Source organism: Physella acuta, unplaced genomic scaffold (genome assembly GCF_028476545.2).
Source record: "Physella acuta isolate Inbredline_101_S28 unplaced genomic scaffold, ASM2847654v3 ptg000148l, whole genome shotgun sequence".
In the NCBI taxonomy this organism is placed as follows: domain Eukaryota; kingdom Metazoa; phylum Mollusca; class Gastropoda; family Physidae; genus Physella; species Physella acuta.
Window position 1 is genome coordinate 198,204 of NW_026731667.1, and position 6,594 is coordinate 204,797.

Consider the following 6,594-nt stretch of genomic DNA (forward strand, 5'->3'; position numbering starts at 1 on the left):
AAAAAAATGAAATTAATAAGTCAGATAAAAACTGCTAAAAGTTTGAATTAAACCTGGCTTTCCAACAGTATTAATTATTGAATAAAATATATTCAGTAGATGTACAGTACAAAATTTTAAAAATGTTAGAGAAAATAGACAACTATTTTTGTCTAAACAACTATGCATCGAATTTAACAGCTGAGTATTAATTTGGTTATGTTTAAGATAAATAATTCGTAAAATACATGCCTAGATACGTTTTTAGGCATGATTTTAAATCAACTAAAAATGGTACAGTTTGAGTCTAACTCAAAAATTTGGGGATGGAAAGAAAGTAATATTATGTAGCTTTCAAAATCGCCATCTTTTATACTACTAAAACTCAAGTTTGTTTACATGTTTGAATATTTGTTTTTTGTTTGTTTGTCTGATTGGCTACTGGAGAGAATCTGCACTATGTGGAGAGCTGTAAAATAGTATGTAATTAGAGAACAAATTTAGTTTTCAAACAGATTGTTAATCAAAAATTTATAGAAGTTATTTCATTTATTCATTGGTAGATTAACCACATTAATTATAAAATTTTCAAACAGTGGCTTTACTTTGACTGAATAGTGACGTCACATGATTTGTTTACTTTTTACATCAACAATGGCGGCTTCTATCGAAGAAGATTGTGTTCCCATTCCAATGTTTAACGCGTTCTGAAGCTAATTTTCTGTCGGCTATAACTTTAACAATATGTCCGTTTGCTGTATTTATTACGTTCCAACACTTAAAATTATATATTAATTTTCAACTGTCTTTTTCATTAAGTTTTACAATACATTTCTCTAGATCTACATATCAGCTGTCGAAGGAAGAAAAAGTTATGAATCTAGATCTAGACTTAATGTAAATTCTACATCTAGAATCTATTTCAGGCCTTCATTATTTAATAAAAATCTTTGTTTAGCTATGGAATTGGCTAATTTAAGATAAAATTTAATTTAATTTGAAAGTTACTAGACTTAGATCTAGATAGGGCCTATTCGCGTAAATCAAGTTGCATAAGGAGACTCGTATTAAGTTATAAGTCATACCTCAAAAAACCATCAGTGTCGTCACGAGTCTAGACAGCTAAGTTGTTAGTGTAATAGGACTTTCATGCGGGTGGCACGGGTTCTAGACTTATCACGTAAATGTGAAATTTTATTTTTAGATGTGAATGATAAATGTGACTATCTGAACTTGGCGGGATACAGGGCAGATGAAGTAGAGTTCATCTGTTTCTTTGTCCTAAGTATATGAAAGGATAGTGTGGTCAGAGACATGCTCGGCCGGAATCGTTTTTTTTTAAACGATAAAAACATGTTGTCTGAGACTTGGTGGGACACTGGGCAGGTGAAGTAGAGTTGAGTAGGTCACCTGTGACGTCATATATGAAGGGATAGTGTGGTCAGACTTATGCTCAGCCGAAATTGGTGTTTTTAAAAGATAAAAATAAAAAACGTCTGGTTATTTTGTGATAAGTGACAGACGTGATGTCATTTATGGATGACCCCCGAAACCCACAGTTATCCAAGGGATGACCGGGTAAGTCTAGTTTAAACTTTAAAACTAGTAAACCGGAAAGGGATGTTGGAACTATCCAACTTCCTGTTTGGTTAAAAATTAGAATTTGTAGGCCAAATTTTTATGAAACCAATTAATTTTTCTATGCGTATTCTAAGCGGGTGTTATGGGTTATTAATGGATAAGCCTTATTCTTAAGACGTGCCATATTCTTTTTTTTTTTCGAAAACTGCTTCGTTTCAATTTCTCCTAGATCTAATTTTTTTTTCTCACCATTAATTTCATTGGCAATTATTTATAAACATCAGTTCACGTTGGCGACGTGCAGCAACTCTCAGAGGCCTGATGCGCTGTAATGGCTGATTCCTGTTTGTGAGTCAAGGAATGATTGCGCAGCATAAGAGAAGTATGAGTGACACTTTATACAAACCCTGTCGCTGATCACGGATTGAACAGACGGACAATACAAATCATAAGGGATTGTGCGATAAGGATATGAAGAGCGGGGGAGGATTTCATCCACTTTTATACATTGAGCAGCAAAAAGAGATGGAAATTTATGTGAAGAGCCATCTGTTGAACGCTCAGGTACTGTTAGTCCACAGCTTGTTTGGGCGACCCGGTAAAGGTGGAGGAAGAAATCTATCAGTTATTAAGCTGAAATACGAGCTTCTTGGCCTTGCGCAGCATTTACCGTCCATGCATTTAACGATCTGAGTCAAATACTGACTAGTTCTTACATGAATATCGTGCCAACCTGATCCTTTGAGAGCAGAGAAGTTTCAAGGAGTTCAGACTCTTCTGGATCTATGTATTCTACCACTGTAGGAAACGTATCCACTGTCATGTGTGACCATATTTCTGCCAAAGTGTTTCCGGCCAATAGAAAATTCTTCTTCTCTAAATCTGTGCCTATTGTGAATCCTCTTACATACAAATGACTGCCGTAGTGGTCATGGGGTAAAACTAATCCTGTGAGCTCATTGCTAAGCGGCGCCATTTTTCTTTAAACCCTATTAAATGCACTTTTTACTGAAGCATTGGTAGCAATGAACAAACCATCATAGTTCTGATTGAGAAAGTGGTGTACCGCAACCTTGATGACCTTTTGATACCTAGGGTTTTCGTCTGGGCCACTATCAACCGTCAACACTAATATTGGTTTAAGGAGGAAGGCTCCGGTTAAAAAAAAAAAAAAAAAACTTTTTTAATACTCGTTAGAAAACAGTTATTTCTTTACAGCTTTATTAAGATACATCTGCATGTGCATTTCCACTCAAAAAAAATATTCTTGGAAACATCTTGGTAACAGAGAGAAAAAACTTCATTAGGTCTACATCTTGGTCACCGTGTCCACAGACAGCAGCCTTGCGTGTGACTGACACGGCTAGGCACGAAACTACCCACAGTCCCATGTCACATGACACATGACATGGGACACAGGTAACATCGCTCACAAGAGCATGAAAAAAAAACCTACATCAACAGTTCAGTTGCGGTCCCACAGGGGCCGCAACCCAATGAATTAAAACTTCATTCTCCCCCCCCCCCCCTTGGCTGGTAACCATATGTGTTACATATATTAAGCCCTATAAACAATTAATTCATAATATTCTTCCATATTTTGGGGCACTCAGCTAAAAAAATTTAAGTGCATACCTTCAAACTAATTTTTTATGAGTTTTCAAATTGTGGGTCCATTAAAAACACTAGTTTTAATGCCCCAAAATTCCCCAAAATTAAGTGTTTCGAACGGGCACAAATTTTGAAAATTCATAATACATTATTTTGAAGATAGGTTATATATTTTCTATATAAAGTCTATTTCAACCAGGGAGTCGGAGGGCTGATCCCCCCCCCCCCCCCTCCATTGAAATGTCTGAATTAGCTCTGCAATGCCTAGGATTGCCTATGAGTGGCTATGAATATAACTGTTGGTACCTACCTATCACTATTTTTTTTATGTATAATGAGTTGGTTTTTTTTTCAGATCTGATGTGTAATTTTGGATTGTATCTCCAAAAAAATAATAATAAATAAACCGGTATAAGTGATTTCCCCTAAACTTACTAGAACATTCTTATATAACACTACTGGGGATGGGAACTCGGGATATAGAAATGTTTTTAACTCCATTTTTAAGTAGGGGGTCGTCCATAAATGACGTCACACTCGTAGGGGGAGGGGGTACCGTAATTTTGTGACGGTGTGTGATGGGGGGGGGGGGGGGGGGTTCAGATGGTGCGACGTCACACTTTTGCATTATACAAAAGCAATGTTAGAAACGAACTTTAGTCTTTATTTCGCGTTTTAGAAAACTGTTTTAATAAATTGTAATAAGAATTGATTAAAAGACTATTTTGACACAATTCAGACAAGATTTTAGAAAAATATCGATGTTTAAAAAAAAATTCAACTGCAATTTTGAGGGGGGTTGTAGGCTGAGGTGTGACGTCATTTTTGGGGGGGGGGTCTGGCTTTTTGTGACGATGTGTGACGGAGGAGGGGGGGGGGAAGGTTAAAATCATTTTTAAAAAGCGTGACGTCATTTATGGAAGACCCCTAGGTCTACTTAAACTTTTTAAAATAGAAAAAAATCTCGTAGAAAAAAGAATTGCGCACCAAGTAAACGCCAAACAAAATGTGTATAATAGTGCGGAATACTATTATACTATTAGTACTTTATATATTCACATGCGTTTTTTTGAGAAATCGGAAATAGCGTAAATTACTACTTCCGGTAAACGGAAGTTACTCAAAATTTGATAGAATGCAGATAATTAGATCTTTTACTTATACTTATATGTGAAATTTCATTGATCTATCTGAAATAGTACTCAAGTTATAGGCTTTTGAAAAACCAAAAGTAGAATAAGTTCCACTTCCGGAAGTAGTACTTTACGCTATTTTCGATTCCTCAAAAAACTCCTAGGAATTTATAAAGAACTAATACAGAGGCGTATCTAGGTTTTCCTTGTAGGGTGAGCGAAATGAGCTAAAAAAGGCGCCGAATTTTGAACACGTTCTATATACGTGTATTATATATATATATATATATATATATATATATATATATATATATATATATATATATATATATATATATATATATATATATATATATATATATATATATATATATATATATATATATAAATATATATATATATATATATATACTCCAACCAAAAACAATAAACGCAACACAATCTGTTTTGTAATTCTTGTAAAAAACAAATTTTACATAATAATACCTGGGGCATTAATTAAGACAAGCGAAATAGGGAAAATAATCACGCTCTGGGGTCGGCGTGGTCGAGTCGGTAAAGCTCATGGTTGCTAATCCGAAAAGTCTCGAGTTCGAACCCTCGGGCAGATGAGGCTCGTTAGCTGGGGACAGCCACTCGTCTAGGAGAGACAACTCCAAAATTAAACAACTGCTGCCTTGTAGTTTGTTCTTGGTTGGACAAAGGCTATGGAAGCAAATCCAAAAAGAAAAGCAGGCTGAAATCGGAGTCAATGGCCTCAACGGCGCATAACCAGTTGACACGTACCGCTTAATTGTGTTGGAGGCGTGGTCGAGTCGGCAAAAAAAAAAGCTCATAGTTGATCAATTCGAACAAAGTCTCGAGTTTAACCCACTGGCAGATAAATCTCGATCCCCTTCAACACTAAAAATTAAGAACGAAGAAGAAGAAAAAGATCACGCTCTTAATATACATATGTATATATCTACATATTTTAATTATAATTAACTACTGCTTTTTGTGTTTTTTAAAGATCATTTTTAACATAGTGATCAGGTATGGGTTAGATCACTGTATTGATCACACACCTTTTTACTGGTAATAGCAAAAACAATATTCACAGAGTTTTACCTGTTTCAAAAGCTATGATTCTGGCGGCATGGTACTTCGGTACATCGTTACGCGTTTTCCCAAATATACTTAACAGATCAGTTCGGGTTGGGTTGGGGGGTGTTCAAAATCATTCACCACTGTCCGGTCACTTTAGGTCAATTATCCAACCCAGTGTATTCCTAGGTGTGACATTAATGTCGCTCTACACAATTGTGGTGGTGAGGTGTGTGTGGGGTGGGGGGGGGGGAGATAACTAACTCACAGTGAACATAGCGTCAGTTTTTAGATGACTGTTCTAAACATACATATTCAATTACACATATATACTGATTCAGAAATAGATTTAAATAAGTAGCAGTGATATTATGACAATATTTTTAGCGCAATTTCCATTCTGGAGAATTGCGTTTATTAACCCGTCATTTCTGGATGGATGAATGGATGGATGAATGTGTGTCCGCAGCTTTAAGTCGTATCTCCTCCTCAACGAAGCAATATCGAGGACTAGTTCCAAAAGCAATTATGTTTAGCAAGTTACGAGGATGAACATAGATTATAAAAATTCCGGGTTTCTTTCATGGGTTTCCCGGAAAAGCCAAAAAACCTCGAAAAAAATGCAGTTTTTGACCCATATCTCGGCAACCAGACCACTTAGCGACTTGAAACATGTACCAATCGATTCCTGCCATAATTTAGAACAATATTGCCGAAGAAAGTTTTCAAAAATATCCTTTCGTTCGGTCACAAATTTTTTTTTGAATTAATTAAAATTTGGACCGAATTTGTAGGCATTTTTATCCAACCACACCACACACGTCATCACGTTCAATAGCTGCGCCATCACGTCCAATGGCTGCGACATCACGTTCGGTAGCTAGGCGCGCAATGGTTTTTAGTCATGTAACTCTATTGCAAATAAAACATGTAAAATACTTAATTTTTTTAAAATAAAAAACGTTTTAATAACTAACCAATGGTTTTACTAACCCTGCTCTTGATTTACGCTACGACAGAGCTATTTTTAGATAACATAAGGAAACTGCGCTAAAATTGTCACTAGACTTTTTAATTACCTTGTTTTACAGAGAATCCATGGGGGGGGGGGAGGGGGGGGAGGGGGGGGGGTTGTAACTGTTTCATCTAATTTGTAATCGTAATCACTATCGCACAAACTGTCATAATACTACTACTTCATCGT